At 41.3% G+C, this 20,233-nt stretch overlaps 1 pseudogene; it reads right to left on the bottom strand.

The window, feature by feature from the left end:
• Positions 1-1,815: 1,815 nt before the first annotated feature.
• On the bottom strand, positions 1,816-19,899 carry LOC139375335 (ras-related and estrogen-regulated growth inhibitor-like protein; annotated as a pseudogene).
• Positions 19,900-20,233: the final 334 nt, after the last annotated feature.

Below are 20,233 nucleotides of genomic sequence, written 5' to 3'. Positions count from 1 at the left end.
GAATAGTCTCAAATATAAAATATATTTTATTTTGTTGAAATCTTTTTTGGTTACATGATTCCATATGTGTTATTTCATAGTTTGATGTCTTCATTATTATTCTACAATGTAGAAAATAGTTTTAAAAAATGTACAAAAACCCTTGAATGAGTTGGTGTGTCCCAACTTTTAACTGGTTGGCACTGTATAGAATGTGTGTGTCTTTGTGATATGGCAAGCATTATAAGACTAGGGCCAAGAATGCCTCCTATTCTGTTGTCAAATACCTAATAGAAGACATAAAAGCATGTCTGAAATAATGTGACAGTGCTCATTAACTTTGCCAATAACATAGCTGAACCATTAAGAACAGACAGATCAATGAAGCGACACGCCTTGATCCTGTCCACATTGAGCTCTGTGTCTTTACCACTGTCATTAGAGGGATTAATAAATTGGATTTGAGAAAAAATCTGACTCTGGGGATCCATCTTTCCTTCTTACTACCTACCATGGGAAAATGTTGAACAAAGACTGTCTTGAAGAAATAACCCACATTTGTCACGATGAGGGACATGCATGAAATGAAATATGACACTTTCATTACTGTTTCTTAATAGCATGTGTCTATGTTTACATATCCTCACTTCACATTAAATCCTTACTTGCCTTGAACTATTTGTTCCATCTTCCATGTTCTGCTCATTATTCTGTCTGGGGTAGACTGGAATTTTCTCATCAACAGGGTCAAATATTCCTACATGTCCTTATATTCAGAGGATGTTGTTTCTTGACAAGTGTTGACTGGTGATTTAGATTGTAGCTAAAGCTGCTACTGTATTGGTTGCTGTAGTTCCTTGAAGAGTAATTTACAAACTATACTGCACAGTCAATATTTATTCCAGTATTTCCATACATGAATTCCATAAGATGTCAATAAGATGAAGGTATAGGGGTTTTATTCAGCTCATAGCAATAAAACATGTTTTTATTTATTTCATTATATAAACATATATAAACATAAATGTATACATATCTCAAGTGTTTATCACTTGAGCTACATCACAATATTGTGTTAATTTCCAGGAGTCTAGTCACTCATCTTGGTGACAAACAATATTGATATGAAAAGTGCTCACTTTGGTTTAAAAAAGTTTTACTTTTACTTCACTACATTCCTAAAGAAAATAATGTAATTTTTACTCCACACATTTTCCCTGACACACAAAATTACTCATTACATTTTGAATGCTTATCAGGACAGGAGAATGGCCCAATTCACACACTTATCAAGAGAATATCCCTGGTCATCCCTACTGCCTCTGATCTGGCGGACTCCCTAAACACAAATGCCTCATTTGTAAATTATGTCTGAGTGTTGGAGTGTGCCCCTGGCTATCCACAGAAAAAATATATAAATATTGTGCCGTCTGGTTTGCTAAATATAAGGAATGTAAATTAATATATAAGGAATGTACATTTACTTTTGATACTTAAGTATATTTAAAAATAAATACTTTTATTTATAAATACCAGTATTTTACTGGGTTACTTTCACTTTTACTTCAGTCATTTTCTATTAAGGTATCTTCACTTTTACTCAAGTATGACAATTGGGCACTTTTTCCATCACTGCCATTTCCAGACCTACAATGCCATCTGCCCCTGTTTCTGCCCTTCATTGTCATGTCTTAGCCATAAGGCAGTCTCTGGATCCCTTTGTCACATACCAAGTCATGTCCTGATGCCAGAGCACAGACATCATACAACAACTCATGTCAGACCTATGCATACATTGATTACAGTATACAATGTATTCCTCCCTGTGCCATAGTCTCACAGCGAATCTGTTCGTCTCCTGGCTAAAACTGCAGACATGCTTTTCACAATGCCCTTAATTCCAGCTTGCTTCTTGATGGCAGACTTGGACTCCCATATCCTGTCTATTAGTCCGTGAAACACCATGAGGACACTGTGGTAGTTCTCAGCATCTGAAACCTCATAGAACTGGCAGTCTATTGTCAGGGTTAGCATTCTGTCCTCCTCACTGAGGACTGTTCACATGTGATTCAGGTCCCTCTTGTTGTCTACGATCACCATGGGCACTTTGACCATGCCCTGGAAGTCCTTAATGGACTTCATCAGCTTGGTGACAGAGTTGAAGCTGGCCCTGTCACAGATCCTGTAGACCAGGACAAAACCGTTTGCGACTCCTGTGGCGGGCCGGGCGCAGTGCGCGCTACCCAAGGTCGCCAGGTGCACGTGTGTTTCCTCTGACACATTGGTGTGGCTGGCTTCTGAGTTGGATGCACGCTGTGTTAAGAAGGGTTGTGTTTCGGAGGAAGCATGGCTTTCAACCTTCGTTTCTCCCGAGCCCGTACAGGAGTTGTAGCGATGAGACATGATAGTAATTACTAACAATTGGATACCACGAAATTGGGGAGAAAAGGGGGTAAAGTTTAAAAGAACAAAAAAAAAGATAAAAGATATACAATTTTTTTAGGCTTACTTGGATTTCTCTGGGCTGATTGTGTCCAGTCATTGTGGTCGCGCATGGTGCTAGTAAAAGTGGACTCATTCATGCCAAAGACAACCAGGCGCTTCTCTGCAGTAATACTCATAAAGGCACTTATAAAGAAGCCTATGATTAACTGAAGTGCTCTGTATAAGATGCCAAATATACTGAATTCTTGCAGTCATTTCAAAGGACTGAATACAGTTTCAGACATCATGATGATGGCATATTATAACAGCAGGTTGGCATGAGGCAGAACTGAGCGATTTTCCCTTAGATATGTCAACTGAAAAGTCAAATTTGTCTCTATTGTAAAAATGTATGAAAATAAGTTAGCTTTTTGACCTTCATTTAAGGTTAGGGTTAGGCATTAAGGTTAGTAGTGTGGTTAAGGTTAGGGTTAAATTCAGATTTGATGACTTTGTGGCAGTGCCCGCTATTGACCACTCTGCAGAGCTGCCTCTATAACAAGATTCATGATGAAAAACACTAACCTGCATTATAACAGATTGAATGTTAACATTTCGTAATACCTGACAACATGGTGAATCCCAGATGTTCAAAGTTATGTCCCTTCCATCCATGACAACATTGTGGCTGTAGATTGATTCTGAAAGCAATTACCAGACAAATATTAATTTAGTTGTACTGTATAGGCCTACAATAGTAAAATGTTAGCTTGATATTACAATATCTGGTGATGACAGACAAACAAAACTTACCAATGTTCCCATATTCTCCGATTAATCTTCTACTTAAAACGCGGACTGTCAGCGCTGTGAAACAATCATCATCATCATCCTACTAAGTATGTTGAGGAAAGGAATGGATCCAGTTAGAAATGGCAGAATGGTCCACTGACCATTGCACTGTGGACTTGAATACATTGCACAAACGATAAATAATGACAGATTTGGTCTCACCAGATTTCCCAACCCAACAAGAACTACTACATTTAGCATCCATTTTAAAAACGTTGAGGCCTGTCATTATTCTTTCTGCTGTTTATTGGCCCGACTGGCTCAAGACCATCTGAGATGTTGGGACGAGTTTTATGCCCCAAGGAGTGGTGCGCACAATTGTTGAGGGGGCGTGGAAATATACTATACCATTCCATTCTGGATTTTATTTAGCATAGGCTAAAGACTGAAGGAAACTATTGTCTTAGCGTAAAGAATATCTAAACCTAACCCGACTTTTGAATAACCAACACGTTTGCAGCACACGTATTTACAAAATATACCTCACATTATTTTTAAAGTTTGTGGATATAATCATTGTATCTTCCAAATGGCAATTACGCATACGCATGATGATGTGTGTTGAGGATTTGCTTACAGTATTGAGGAAACTGTTGTTATGCTTTACTATTGAGTAGTGTAAGATAAGGCCTGATTACTTTGCTACCGAAGATAATAATTCATTTTTTAAGGACAACGTAAAAACGTGTTTGCATGGAAAGGGGGAGTGGAAACTAATATTTTGTAAGTATGCGTAACTTATACAGTAGGCCTACAAGATTGCATTTTATGTATACTGTACACTTACTATCTGAATATGATTATCTAAATGTAAATAATTGTGAAACGATTTTTTTGCAACAACACAATGAAACTTTTGAGTCGTTTGTAAAAGCTGCAGTACTATGTAACAAAACGTGTGCTGTGATATTACAACCAACCACTAGATGGAAGCAGAACATTTGATCATTTTGGCATCAACAGGTGTGACTGTAGCCCACTAGATTTTGCCGCGACCTAACGAATGTTCTGGGAACTTTCACAGAACCAAGTTCGGTTTGCTGGAAACACACTTTTCAAAGATAACCTAAAGACATTACTGTGACTGAATTTTTTTCCCTTTTCTAAATGAAACGTTTTTTGAGTTGTGTTGCTGCTTTGTAATTGGAAGATATAGCTAATAGTGTGTTTTAATATACTTTAAAAGTATTTTGGTTTCACTTGAAAAGGGCATGATTTTTTTTCTTAGAATAACAACAGGGCTCCTCCTCACTGACTGCTTTATAACATAAGGAAAGAATGTTGAAATGTCAGGTTGTAAGAAAGTTTAGTTATTTAGATCTAGATTAGGTTTAGATCTTGTTAGCTCAAATCACAAGGCACACTGATTGTTTACTGCAGGCTGGCTGTAGATACAATAATTCCATTATCAGAAAGCTGGTTAATGTGATGTTAAGATAAACTACATTAACAAAAGTATGTGGACACCTTCTCGTCAAATATCTCATTCCAAAATCATGGGCATTAATATGGAGTTGGTCCTCACTTCGCTGCTATAACAGCCTCCACTCTTCTGGGAAGGCTTTCCACTAGATGTTGGAACATTGTTGCGGGGATTTGCTTCCATTCAGCCACAAGAGCATTAGTGAGGTCGGGCGATTAGGCCTGGCTCGCAGTCGGCGTTCCAATTCTGCCAATGGTGTTCGATGGGGTTGAGGTCAGGGCTCTGTGCAGTCAAGTTCTTCCACACCGATCTTGACAAATCATTTCTGTATGGACCTCGCTTTGTGCACGGAGGCATTGTCATGCTGAAACAGGAAAGGGCCTTCCCCAATGGAAGCACAGAATCGTCTACAATATCATTGTATTCTGTAGCGTTAAGGGACCAATCCGGAACAATGAAAACAGCTCCAGACCAATATTCCTCATCCACCAAACTTTATAGTTGGCACTATGCATTGTGGCAGGTGGTGTTCTCCTGGCGTCTGCCAACCCCAGATTCGTCAGTCTGATGGTGAAGTGTGATACATTACTCCAGAGAACTCGTTTCCACTGCTCCAGAATCTAATGGCGGTGAGCTTTACACCACTCCAGCCGACGCTTGGCATTGCACATGTTAATCTTAGGCTTGTGTGCGGCTGCTCGGCCATGGAAACCCATTTCATGAAGCTCCCGACGAACAGTTATTGAGCTGATGTTTCTTCCAGAGATAGTTTGGAACTCGGTAGTGAGTGTTGCAACCGAGGACAGACGATTTTTATGGGTTAGGCGCTTTAGCACTCGGCGGCCCCGTTCTGTGAGCCGTTGTTGTTGACGTTTCCACTTCACAATAACAGCATTTACAGTTGATCGGGGCAGCTCAAGCAGGGCAGAAGTTTGACGGACTGACTTGTTGAAAAGGTGGCATCCTATGACGGTGCCACGTTGAAAGTAACTGAGCTCTTCAGTATGGCCATTCTACTGCCAATGTTTGTCTATGGAGATTGCATGGTGCTGTGCTCTATTTTATACACCTGTCAGCAACGGGTGTCGCTGAAATAGCCGAATCCACTCATTTGAAGCGGTGTCCACATACTTTTGTGTATATAGTGTATTTGGCTAGCAGAGCAGTTATTTTTTCTCTGCAGGTAGAATTGTACCCGGGTGCATTTACTTCAAATCAAATGTATTTATATAGCCCTTCTTACATCAGTTGATATATCAAAGTGCTGTACAGAAATCCAGCCTAAACCCCAAACAGCAAACAATGCAGGTGTAGAGGCACGGTGGCTAGGAAAAACTCCCTAGAAAGGCCAAAACCTAGGAATAAACCTAGAGAGGAACCAGGCTGTGAGTCCTCAGTCCTCTTCTGGCTGTGCCGGGTGGAGATTATAACAGAACATGGCCAAGATGTTCAAATGTTCATAAATGACCAGCATGGTCAAATAATAATAATCACAGTAGTTGTCTAGGGTGCAACAAGTCAGCATCTCAGGAGTAAATGTCAGTTGGCTTTTCATAGCCGATCATTTAGAGTATCTCTACCGCACCTGCTGTCTCTAGAGAGTTGAAAACAGCAGGTCTGGGACAGGTAGCGTGTCCGGTAAACAGGTCAGGGCTCCATAGCCGCAGCCATAACAGTTGAAACTGGAGCAGCAGCACGGCCAGGTGGACTGGGGACAGCACGGAGTCATCATGCCAGGTAGTCCTGAGGCATGGTCCTAGGGCTCAGGTCCTCAGAGAGAAAGAAAGAAAGAAAGAAAGAAAGAAAGAAAGAGAGAGAAAGAGAGAGAGAATTGGAGAGAGCATACTAAAATTCACACAGGACACCGGATAAGACAGGAGAAATACTCCAGATATAACAGACTGACCCTAGTCCCCCGACACAAACTACTGCAGCATAAACACTGGAGGCTGAGACAGGAGGGGTCAGGAGACACTGTGGCCCCATCCGATGATACCCCCGGGCCAAACAGGCAGGATATAACCCCACCCACTTTGCCAAAGCACAGCCCCCACACCACTAGAGGGATATCTTCAATCATCAATTTACCATCCTGAGACAAGGCCGAGTATAGCCCACAAAGATCTCCGCCACAGCACAACCCAAGGGGGGGCGCCAATCCAGACAGAAAGACCACGTCAGTGACTCAACCCACTCAAGTGACGCACCCCTCCTAGGGACGGCATGGAAGAGCACCAGTAAGCAAGTGACTCAGCCCCTGTAATAGGGTTAGAGGCAGAGAATCCCAGTGGAGAGAGGGGAACCGGCCAGGCAAAGACAGCAAGGGCGGTTCGTTGCTCCAGAGCCTTTCCGTTCACCTTCACACTCCTGGGCCAGACTACACTCAATCATATCAAGACCTACTGAAGAGATGAGTCTTCAGTAAAGACTTAAAGGTTGAGACCGAGTCTGCGTCTCTCACATGGGTAGGCAGACCATTCCATAAAAATGGAGCTCTATAGGAGAAAGCCCTGCCTCCAGCTGTTTGCTTAGAAATTCTAGGGATAATTAGGAGACCTGCGTCTTGTGACCATAGCATATGTGTAGGTATGTACCGCAGGACCAAATCAGAGAGATAGGTAGGAGCAAGCCCATGTAATGCTTTGTTGGTTAGCAGTAAAACCATGAAATCAGCCCTTGCCTTAACAGGAAGCCAGTCTAGTATGGCTTATTATATTTCCCTTCCTTTTATTAGTGTAATGTAGAACGCAAATATTACAGATAAGATAGATGCTCTGACATAGTGAAAACGTCTGAATTCTACATGTACATTTAGAGAAAAGTGTTGTCTTTGATAATATGCCAACATTTTATAAAGCAGATAAACATATTCATATGATCCTTTCACCATGTTTGAAATAATCTCAATGAAAAATCTGATCGTACTCTCTGCACTTAAAAAGGCAACGAGTACAAATGGACACCAAAAATAGGATCCGAAAAAAATTGATTGTACATACACAACTCTCGGGCATTTTATGAACGAGTAACTTAGTTTATTGGACCTACAGTATATGCTGACGATTACCATTGAGAATTCAGTTGCCACTGTCTTCCCCCTGAAAACAATGATTTAATTTCCCATGCTGTCAGAAGCCATAACATAGTTATTATTATTGCACCTGTGTGTGAAATACAACATGGGTGTCAGAGGCACATTTGTTCCCCTGTCAGTGAAGTGATACATTCTTTCTCAGATGAAAAAGGGTCGTATTTAAGCGATAATGCCCAAGAAGCTAGTGTTTGGAGAATATATGCATCTCTTTAGGAGAAAGCCCTGCATCCAGCTGTTTGCTTAGAAATTCTAGGGACAATTAGGAGGCCTGCGTTAGGAGACCTGCGTTAGGAGACCTGCGTTAGGAGACCTGCGAAGGGAGACCTGCGTTAGGAGACCTGCGTTAGGAGGCCTGCGTTAGGAGACCTGCGTTAGGAGACCTGCGTTAGGAGACCTGCGTTAGGAGACCTGCGTTAGGAGGCCTGCGTTAGGAGACCTGCGTTAGGAGACCTGCGTTAGGAGGCCTGCGTTAGGAGACCTGCGTTAGGAGACCTGCGTTAGGAGACCTGCGTTAGGAGACCTGCGTTAGGAGGCCTGCGTTAGGAGACCTGCGTTTGGAGACCTGCGTTAGGAGACCTGCGTTAGGAGACCTGCGTTAGGAGACCTGCGTTAGGAGGCCTGCGTTAGGAGACCTGCGTTAGGAGACCTGCGTTAGGAGACCTGCGTTAGGAGACCTGCGTTAGGAGACCTGCGTTAGGAGGCCTGCGTTAGGAGACCTGCGTTAGGAGGCCTGCGTTAGGAGACCTGCGTTAGGAGGCCTGCGTTAGGAGACCTGCGTTAGGAGACCTGCGTTATGAGACCTGCGTTAGGAGGCCTGCGTTAGGAGACCTGCGTTAGGAGGCCTGCGTTAGGAGGCCTGCGTTAGGAGACCTGCGTTAGGAGACCTGCGTTAGGAGACCTGCGTTAGGAGACCTGCGTTAGGAGACCTGCGTTAGGAGGCCTGCGTTAGGAGACCTGCGTTAGGAGACCTGCGTTAGGAGACCTGCGTTAGGAGGCCTGCGTTAGGAGACCTGCGTTAGGAGACCTGCGTTAGGAGACCTGCGTCTTACTTTACATGTTACCTGTTGTTCAGACAGAGAAGCTAGCCAACAACACAGCTAACACAATCACTTAACTGAAGCTGGAAAGACTGCAAACTAGCTGCACTTTATTTCATTTGACCTTTTTCAATTTATATTTTTTTGTATTTATCCGTAACAAAATTATGTAGAAATGTTGCCTGCCTGTCTGTCTCGTCCCAACTCCCGACATGTTCATTACTATGGGATAGCTGGAGATCAAATTAGAATATTGAAACAATGTTGCAAATGTCGGAGAGACAGACAGCAAGGTTTATGCAAATCTCCACTGTTAAAAAGTAAAGGTTTGTCTAAAAGAAATGTGAGATAATGTTTAGATGCTTTTTATAGTGGAGATCAAGTTTAGAAATAGCCTGGCTGGGCTGATGAGACAGTGGGTAGTGCAGTCAGATGGAACAGAGTAAATAGGCATTTTAACGTCATAGATTTAGATTAGAGTCTGACAACATTATAGGCCTCTCATTGGCAATGCTGAATATTCTGTAGTCAGTGGACTTCTGTAGTCAGTGGGTATTGTGCAAATAAAAAATATAGAAAGTCACTATGATTGTGTAATGACTTTATAATAACAAACCCATTATTTAATGAATGTTTCCTGAAATAGATTTCCATAATTTTGCATGCCACAGTCCATTTAACTATGTATCCTGGGAGTATTAGTCTATTTTTATCAGATTTGTCTCTTGAAGTCAACTGAAGCACTTAAATGGCATAACGCTGATTATTCATTTGTGCAACAGTCATTAGGCACAGCCAAATGTGTTGGATGATGTGCAATGATTGGAATCTGTGTCGACAGCAAACTGAGGGCGAGGGAAAAGTGTAGAAGGAACTCGATTCATCTGCTGTATGGACAGTGGGTCTACAGTATATTCTCTGACCTGGGTGGCAGTGTTATTGTTGTATGAACTGACACTGTCTCTAAATGCTAAAGTAGGCCTACAGTCTGTGGTGCTAAAATTGTTAATAACAACTGCAGTTAACTGTAGATAACACAGGCCCAGAAATAACAAAGGAAAAACAGACCCTTGGTCATTAAATGTTGTATGACCCGTTTGAGAAAGCTATGTTGCAATAAAGACATGCAGTTAATTTCAGATGGTAAATCCACTCTCAAAATTCATCCCCTTACTTTAACAAAACATGAATACTGCTAAAAGGGGTTTCGACCATGCGTTTCTTACTATTGTATTCCTTTTAGACAGGCTTTATTTGGAATGTAACAGCAACATGGTAATTTGGCATAGGGAAACTACACGTTGTAAGCATGAGCTAATAATTCATTCATTGATGTAAGTGCTAATGGTCCCTTATAGTTAACAGTACTTTGGGCAGAGATTAAAACCTCTTAAGGAACGGACGCTTTTTTTCCATTTTTTGCCTAAAATGACCAGCCCAAATCTAACTGCCTGTAGCTCAGGACCTGAAGCAAGGATATGCATATTCTTGATACCATTTGAAAGGAAAGACTTTCAAGTTTGTGGAAATGTGAAATTAATGTAGGAGATAAAAAAAACATGCACATTGGTCTTTTATTTTTTAATCATCTTTGAAATGCAAGAGAAAGATAACCATGTATTATTCCAGGTTAGGCACAATTTCGAGTTTGGCCACTAGATGGCAGCAGTGAATGTGCAAGGTTTGAGACTGATCCAATAAACCATTGTATTTCTGTTCAAAATGTTGTATCAAGTCTGCCCAAATGTGTCTAATTGGTTTATTGATACATTTTCAAGTTCATAACTGTGCACTCTCCTCAAACAATAACATGTTATTCGTTCACTGTAATAGCTACTGTAAATTGGACAGTGCAGTTAGATTAACAAGAATTTAAGCTTTCTGCCCATATAATATATGTCTATGTCCTGGGAAATGTACTTGTTACTTACAACCTCATGCTAATCACATTAGCCTACGTTAGTTCAACCGTTCCACGGGGGGAGACCGATCCTGTAGAGGTTATTAAGGAAGTAGTACAGTATTTTTCTCTACTTCTCATTATTTCAGAGGTGACTGCTTTCAGCTAAAAGCTGAGAGAAGAGGTTGGTTGTCTCCTAAACAGAAGATTGGTTTCTTTAATGACATAGACATTAGACCTACTGATTGTGGTTGGCTCCCTGTCCATGGGAAACTGCTGCTGCTGCTACTTTAGATTTATGAACCAATGTACAGACGTACGGCTTAATAATACATTTATTCATATGGTATATTAAAATCAGTATGGTAATGTTTCTTTTTTCAGAGTTTTAAGAAATGTTGTCACATACAGTATGCAACTGTCAACAGTGAGCACATAGCCTACTTCCTACTCTCCATTGAAAATATGTTTTTATGTAAAGCCGGTTGACCGGAAGCTCCCTCCGCTGTGTTTGTTCTTATGCAAATAAATCTTCTTATGGACTTAGCTCACACTTACTTTACATGCTTGATAATTCCACTTACCCCTGATACAAGGGTGTGTTAAGAAACATAGAATGAAAAGGAAATGAAAGGCCTACAGTGGCCAGCAAGCCTGTATGAAATTTACATTGAATTTGTAATTTTCTCTGAAAAATCCTGCTGCAAAAAAAAGAGACTAAAAATGAGCCAACTGCAGTTGTGATATGATGCCATATTAATTTGTTATTGGTAAAGCCTTGGCTTCAACAAAACTATCTTACAGTCCTGATGTTCTTTTGAAACCAGGCAATGCTTATTCAGATATCCCACGTTTAACTGCCATTGTAGGCTACTCACCTGACTGGCTGTGTCCAACTCATCCTGTAAGGACACTAGTGCAGAGACACCTGCAGGACATCTTACATTTACACAGACATTTCATGAGAACCGTATTTTAGTGCTATAGTTATGTTCTGTCTTGCAAGTGATACTTTTGACGACAAAGGTTAGATATGCAAAAATCTGTAAAAATCTAGAATCTGTCAGAGTCCGGAACAGTGTGCTCTGTGGCTTTCTCTGTTGCCATAGATTAGATTGTATATTTTCATTGACGTTTTCAGCAGGGCTTCCTTGCCTCCCGAATTGCAGGAACCATTGATTTCTCTGAAATATCGCAATGCCTGTGCCTTTAAGATAAATATGCGGCTAGGGAAAGCAATGTGTTTGCCCGTCTTTACAAACTGATCAAACAGCTGCCATAATGGATGGTGCATTATGCTGAATTATTGGACATGTACTATTTCACGACTAGCCAGGACAACTGAGTGTAGCCCCCTGCTATACATCACACCACTGCTCGGTCCCTGACTGCACTGTACACAGGCAAAGCCATAAACTAGAGGGAGGGAGTTCTTTATCACTGCAGCCCTGGCTAGGGTCATTTGTCCTCCTGAGAGGTGGAGCTTCAGACAGGCTGAGTGAATGACAGCCCCACAGATCCTCCCAGGCCACTGAAGGAACCTTGGCTAAGAGATACTCTGCTGACTGGTCTTAATCCATTCATAAGTCACAAGCTTCCCTCTTGATTTATGTCTTTAGGATAATTTATTAGGCATTTGAATCTCATATACTGTAGGCTTACATCTGATTCCTTTCTGATTCTAGCTACAGGCTTCCTTCTCCGGCTGTACTGGAGTCTAGCCAACAGACTTGCTGTAAAACCTTCATGCAAAATGTCATTTTTTCTGTTTGTTTGGTGATGCAACAAAATCAGAGTGTGCATGAAGCCAAATATGTATCTTTGTAATTGTATTATTTCCTGATAAAGATGTTAAAATTGTTGGACTTAATTATGCAGTAAAGCATTATGTTGGAGTGCCTCTTCACAGACTTAAACCAAAGAACAGTTTTTCGGACCAGTTGCTACATTCATTTTTGGACTTATAAATTAATAATATTTACCCATTGACTATTGAAGAATATAACTTATAAATTCCTCATGAGCTTAGCTCACTTGTCATACCCCATCAGAACCCCAAACATAAGCTTGTTTTACTCCAAAGTGTGTAAATAATGTAAATGTAAACAAACACTTTATAGCCTCAAAACGTGGTTAAAACTATATTGTTGATCTCATGGATGGTCAGTTCTTGCATCCATAGTTCTGTCTATGAATTTGAGAATTGTTCCATTTCTCCAGGCCCATCTCTCAGATTTTTACCAAAACAAGGGTCAGGGAGAACTGTTTCTAATTGTTTCTACTGCTGATTGCAGCTTTAAAGACATAATTCATCAGAGGCAGCTGTTGCCTTCATTAGACAGCTGCAGTACATGCAGGGTTGGATGTAAGGGAGGGAAGAGGAGGCTATTTGCATGTCATTTCCCCATCAGGAAGGAAGCTCTCCCAACTGGCAACTTCAGGATTACAGGCTGAGCAGAAAGGACTGGACCACCCTGTCTTTTCATATGCAGCTGAAAATAAATTTCTGCTCCAAGAGGGGGGAGGAGACTCAGTATCTTCAGTGTGTAAATATGCTGTTCATGTGGCTATGAGTCTTTTATTATTTTCTGCAAAACTCACACAGATGAGTCCACATAATATAATAGCTGAGGGATTCTGGTTGTGGGTAGGGTATTGGGTATTGGGTGATCTCAGAACCATCTACTTAATATAATTAGAATGGTGATGGTAAAGCTATTGTAAAAATGGCGTATAACATACTTACGATTAGTCATTTCAGCAATGAATTATGATAATATGAAGTCAGAATGCATGAAGACTGTTGAACACTGCTTTGTTACTGATGTAGTATTAAATTGCCTCAGGGAAATCCCCGTTCCAGGCTGTCAACCTCTCCCTGGCTGACTTCACTTGTTGCTTTTAGTTCAGTTGCACTTGACTTCTGAAATTGTTGTTACTCAGGGAAAAGCAGCCAATGAATATTTGATGGCATAAATATGGTAAGTGTTTCATAATGGTCCCTAAACGGTCCCTAAAATTACCCATAATACCCTCCCCCACATTCCCTCTCAGGTTGCATTCCGTCAGATAGGCTGTGTGATTGATTTACTGCAACAACACCAGTTTTTATTTTCAGTCACTCTAAACTAGTACTGTTTGACATTCTGCCAGTGTTGGGGAGTAGTGAACTATATGTAGTTCAACTAGTAATTTAACTACATTTTGTAGTAGCTTGGTGGTAGTTGAACTAAATTCTAATTTAGGTAGTGTTTTCATTAGTTAATTATTTTTTTGCCATGTAGTAGTCAACTAACTAACTACTGGAACTACACAATTTTTTGTGCTACAAAAAAAACTGAAAATATGGGTGTAGTAGGCAAGAATTTCCTTTCTTTTTTTAAAGATTAGAACTGCCTAATTCACACTTGGAACATAGGTTTTGTGTGTAATAAGCTAAATTATACATTCTGTTAACAGCTAACTCCAGAGTGATCTGTTATTGCAATTTGTAGCCTATGACATTTCAAATTTAGATATGATAATTTTTCACAAAGTAGTTTGGATGTAGTGAACTTCTTTTTCCAAAGTAACTTTGGTTAAGTAAACTTAATTTTTGTTAAGGGTAGCTTTAGTGTAGCTTAAAACGTATTCTATTGTGAAGTAACTGGTAGTTTGTTCAACTATATTTTCAAAGTAGCGTCACCAACACCACATTCTCAGTAGTGAAACCTAAACGCTTTCACTGAAACATGCACAGATGTTTGAAAGGTAATCAGGAGGAGACTCAACACAGTCGAGAAACTAAAGCTGGCTAACACTGCCTTTTTCCCTAAGTGTGTTCCTTCCCTGTCCAGCATAGAGAGATTTCTGACATGGTGAATAAAAGGAAGAGTCTCAGTTAACTAGCACTCACTAGATTATCATAAGTCATGGTGGGAGTAATGAAATGTTCCATGTTGTCTTCCCAGTCAAGCATCACTGAGCCTGCTATTAAAACAGAGCAGAGGAGTGATTGTGGATGGAAGGCAGTCTGGCTCTTGTCACATTGTAAACAATGGAGGCTCTCTTGGAGGCTCTCTTACCATGCCTTCCCGTTTATCTAGACAATTTTACTTAAGTGGTTTGGAATGGATTGGGTTGACAATCGCAGTGGTGTAAAGTACTTAAGTAAAAATATGTTAAAGTACTACTTAAGTAGTTTTTTTGGGTCACTTTATTTTCACTGTTTATATTTTTGACAATGTTTACTTTTACTTCACCACATTCCGAAAGAAAATAAATGTAATTTTCTCTCCACACATTTTCCCTGACACCCAAAATTACTCGTTACATTTTGCTTGCTTATCAGGACAGGAAAATGGCCCAATTCACAGACTTATCAAGAGAATATCCCTGGTCATCCCTACTGCCTCTGATCTGGCGGACTCCCTAAACACAAATGCTTAGTTTGTAAATTATATCTGATTGTTGGAGTGTGCCCCTGGCTATTCATAAATAAAGAAATAACAAGAAAAGTTATTTATACTTTTTCTTTGACTTTTGTATATATTTAAGTATATTTTAGCAAGTATATTTAGCAATTACATTTACTTTTGATACTTAAGTATATTTAAAACGAAATACTTTTTTGTATTTTACTGGGTTACTTTTACTTGAGTCATTTTCTATTAAGGTATCTTTACTTTTACTGAAGTATGACAATTGGATACTTTATCCACCACTGGACAATCCTCCCTGCACCGTAGTCATGGAGATAGAGGCAAAGGGAGAACAGTCAGCAGCTTTGAAAACTCCTTGTAAATTTATAGCAGATTTTCTGGAGTGAGACCCCCCTGAATCATTAAGCATGTTTGCCTCCAGTTCCCTCTTTTAGTCTAGTCTCCATGTTGAATGCTAGCCGCAATCGTACCAACTGGAAGTTTAGTCTGTGGGAATTTATAATATTTCTTTGCTAAACAAAAGTTGATTATACACTTCATAATGCCCCATTACAAATCTACAATTACATGCTGATGCAAAGATTAGTCACTTTGTGTTAGAATGTAGGCCTATTGTACATTGAACTGAAACTCATCTTGTGTCCACATGGAGGGATCAAGGTCTATTTCCATACATTAAGTGAAAATATGTTACAGGCTTGCTGTTACTGTGGCAATGTATCTACAGTACAACTCTTATATAGCCAAGTTTGACATCATAGTAACGCAATGCAAAAATTCTTGACACAGTGAAGTCCAGGAAGAGCATAGCTAGTAGACATAAATCATACATTTCCAGTTATTCTAATGGACTGCAGCTGAGAAAAAGTAGTCAGTAAACCTCATTAAATATTAAGCAGCGCACGGGACAGCTTGCAGGGTTTTGTGTCTACTGTGACAGTGGGCTTTTTGGATCTGGTGTCCTCTTAAACGTCTTTTCGACATTAATTATCACCACTCATGTCACACGCCAAATGTATACTGCCTGTCAGTCGATGACCATACTCGGGACATGGAATCTTCTGTTACCAAGGAGATTATTAACCTTTCAAAACTCGACAACTTCACAATTTTTTTGTACCCTCTTATGATCTAACACTATATCGCACGTGGCAATGATAGTTTGACACTTCTTCCCAGAGAGACCTTGAAATTCCACCCACTTGGTGGGATAATGCCTTCGTTCTCACATAAAGCTTAGCTCTAAGTTCCCCTCTGAATCCCTTGGATGGCTGAGGAGACAGTTGATGTATAAGTCTGTTTCTCCTCATTTGCCAGTTCTAACTGTGCTCAGTGTGCCGGGTGGGGAGGGTTTAATTAAAGAGATTACTGGTCCATTGAAATTAAAATGTGGGAATATGTCCAAACTCCACGTTGCGGAAGTGTCGTTCCTGCAGTAAATGCCTAATATCCCTCTTAATCATTTTTATCCAGAGCTCAGATATACCATTCTGATGTCTCATTACTGCAGCCAAATGTACACAAAAGCAAAGAAGAGCAGCGTTGATAGGGACATCATTTCCCCCTCTCATTCTGCAGCAATTAGTGCACTTCAAAAGAGATGATCCACAGTAGTTAAGTCACAAAGCATGGGGGTTTTCTCCAAGGAACTCGTACCTTTTACCTCAATAAACAAACCCTAGATAGTAATTTACACACATTTGTTTCTTATTAATTGCCTCTAAATGTTAGAAGAAATACAACTGATTTATAGACTTCAGTCCAGTAATATGGATGTATTGCCACCTGAATCAAGTGGAACAGCCACATTAAGAGAGCTTTGAGGGCCTTGTTCATGCATCAGTCTTTTTTTTACCATCACTGGACCAGAGTAGTGTCTCTCTGTATAATTCTCAGTGAGACAGTAATATATGACAGATCTGCAACCGATGTCCCTATTTGTGAATGAGGTTACAGCTCTTCCAAAGCAGCCCTTTTTGCTATTGTTTTCACTGAGGCCCTCTGGTTATTTGAGGTACCATACCAACAGGTTTATAATCTAGGTCCTTTACTTTCCTCTTAGCTTAGCAGTTCACTTTGACTCCTTACATATGCAGTTCAACTTGTCCTTCTAGTCCAGTGGATTTGCATTTCCTCTTCTCATCTCCCTGCTTCATAATATCATGGTCATTTCTCTATGCCATGTCCATGGAACAGGCATGTGCTGAGCTAGAATGCCCACGAGCATTTGGCTATGAGCCAAAACAAACAAACACAAGCATTTTTTGACTATTTCTGCTGGGCTTATAGTACACCACAACCATTGTAGAGTAAGTACAAGAATGAGGTGTTTGTGAGTGTAGCCTGAGAGGACTTAGTCAGGGTACAGTAGCCCAGCCAGATCACTGGGAGATGGGATGAGTAAACAGCAGGCCGCCCCATCTCTGTGGAGCTGACCTGCATCTGGAAATAAGCACGGAATCCCATGGTTTAACCTACCCTGGGGAGGAAATCAGACCAGGTTGCTAGTTCATTTGAGCTACAGGGTATGTGCCATGTTTTAAACACTCACCTCAGCAGTGCAGGCGATAGAAGTTGAAAACCACACGCTGCCCCTTTTACTGATACTAGTCTAAAAATAGACAGAAAAGCCTCAGCGTGACATGGTTTGAACATAGAACAGACACTGACACACTATTTTAAGACAGGCCACAATCACTAAGCCTCCTAAAATGTGTTAAGTAACTCCTGAAGCTAAGCTGCAAATAGCATTTTTCTGTCTTTATAATAATTGAGTATTTATGTGCCTCGCAGAACTCTCTGATTTCTGAAAGAAAAAAGCTGAACTCCACATTTAATTACACTTTTGGTCAGTACTGTATATTATACAATTGGGTACAAAGGGAGGGCAGCACACTGTTGTACTATGAATCTGATATTATTGTCTGCGTTATACACTGTGTACAAACATTATGAACATCTGCACTTTCAAATCAAATCAAAGTTTATTTGTCACGTGCGCCAAATACAACAGGTGTTGTTTCACCTTACAGTTAAATGCTAACGTACAGGCTCTAACCAATGGTGAGGATAAAAAAATAAAAAAGATATGTGTGTGTGTGTGTGTGTGTGTGTGTGTGTGTGTGTGTGTGTGTGTGTGTGTGTGTGTGTGTGTGTGTGTGTGTGTGTGTGTGTGTGTGTGTGGAGGGGGGGGGGTAAGTAAAGAAATAAAACAACAGCAAAAAGACATTTGAAAAAAGAGTAGCAAGGCTATATACAGACACCTGTTAGTCAGGCTTATTGAGGTAATATGTACATGTAAGTATCATTAAAGTGACTATGCACATATGATGAACAGAGTAGCAGCAGCGTAAAAGAGGGGTTGGGGGGGCGGGGCAAACAATACAAATAGTCCGGGTAACCATTTGGGCACATGTTCAGGAGTCTTTTTATCCTACACTTGGCACTCCGGTATCGCTTGATATGCGGTAGTAGAGAGAACAGTCTATGACTGGGGTGGCTGGGGTCTTTGACATTTTTTAGGGCCTTCCTCTGACACCGCCTGGTGTAGAGGTCCTGGATGTCAGGCAGCTTTGCCCCAGTGATGTACTGGGCCGTACGCACTACCCTCTGAAGTGCCTTGCGGTCGGACGCCGAGCAATTGCCGTACCAGGCAGTGATGCAACCGGTCAGGATGCTCTCGATGTTGCAGCTGTAGAACCTTTTGAGGATCTCAGGACCCATGCCAAATCTTTTTAGTTTCCTGAGGGGGAATAGGCTTTGTCGTGCCCTCTTCACGACTGTCTTGGTGTGTTTGGACCAATCTAGTTTGTTGTTAATGTGGACACCAAGGAATTTGAAGCTCTCAAACCTGCTCCACTACAGCCCCGTCGATGAGAATGGGGACATGCTCGGTGCTCCTTTTCCTGTAGTCCACAATCATCTCCTTAGTTTTGGTTACGTTGAGGGATAGGTTGTTATTCTGGCACCACCCCTCCAGGTCTCTGACCTCCTCCCTATAGGCTGTCTCGTCACTGTTGTGTTGTCAGCAAACTTAATGATGGTGTTGGAGTCTTGCCTGGCCATGCAGTCGTGTGTGAACAGGGGGTACAGGAGGGGACTGAGCACGCACCACTGGGGAGCTCCAGTGTTGAGGATCAGCGTGGCAGATGTGTTGCTACCTACCCTTACCACCTGGGGGAGGCCTGTCAGGAAGTCCAGGATCCAGTTGCAGAGGGAGGTGTTTAGTCCAAGGATCCTTAGCTTTGTGATGAGCTTTGAGGGTACTATGGTGTTGAACGCTGAGCTGTAGTCAATGAACATCATTCTCACATAGGTGTTCCTTTTGTCCAGGTGGGAAAGGGCGGTGTGGAGTGCAATAGAGATTGCATCATCTGTGGATCTGTTTGGGCGGTATGCAAATTGGAGTGGGTCTAGGATTTCTGGGATAATGGTGTTGATGTGAGCAATTACCAGCCTTTCAAAGAACTTCATGGCTACGGACGAGAGTGCTACGGGTCTGTAGTAATTTAGGCAGGTTGCCTTTGTGTTCTTGGGCACAGGGACTATGGTGGTCTGCTTCATGCATGTTGTTATTACAGACTCAATCAGGGACATGTTGAAAATGTCAGTGAAGACACCTGCCAGTTGGTCAGCACATGCCCGAGCACACGTCCTGGTAATCCGTCTGGCCCTGCAGCCTTGTGTATGTTGACCTGTTTAAAGGTCTTACCCACGTCGGCTATGGAGAGCGTGATCACACAGTTGTCCGGAACAGTTGATGCTCTCATGCATGCCTCAATGTTTTTTTGCCCCCGAAGCGAGCATGGAAGTGATTTAGCTCGTCTGGTAGGCTCGTGTCACTGGGCAGCTCGCGGCTGTGCTTCACTTTGTAGTCTGTAATAGTTTGCAAGCCCTGCCACATCCGACGAGCGTCTGAGCCGGTGTAGTATGATTCAATCTTAGCCCTGTATTGACGCTTTGCCTGTTTGATGGTTCGTCGCAGGGCATAGCGGGATTTCTTATAAGCTTCCGGGTTAGAGTCCCGCACCTTGAAAGCGGCAGCTCTACCCTTTAGCTCAGTGCTAATGTTGCCTGTAATCCATGTCTTCTGGTTGGGTTATG

This window comes from Oncorhynchus clarkii, chromosome 1 (genome assembly GCF_045791955.1).
Source record: "Oncorhynchus clarkii lewisi isolate Uvic-CL-2024 chromosome 1, UVic_Ocla_1.0, whole genome shotgun sequence".
Lineage (NCBI taxonomy): Eukaryota > Metazoa > Chordata > Actinopteri > Salmoniformes > Salmonidae > Oncorhynchus > Oncorhynchus clarkii.
The sequence above is the reverse complement of the archived record's forward strand: the minus strand, read 5'-3'. Positions and strand labels throughout refer to the sequence as shown.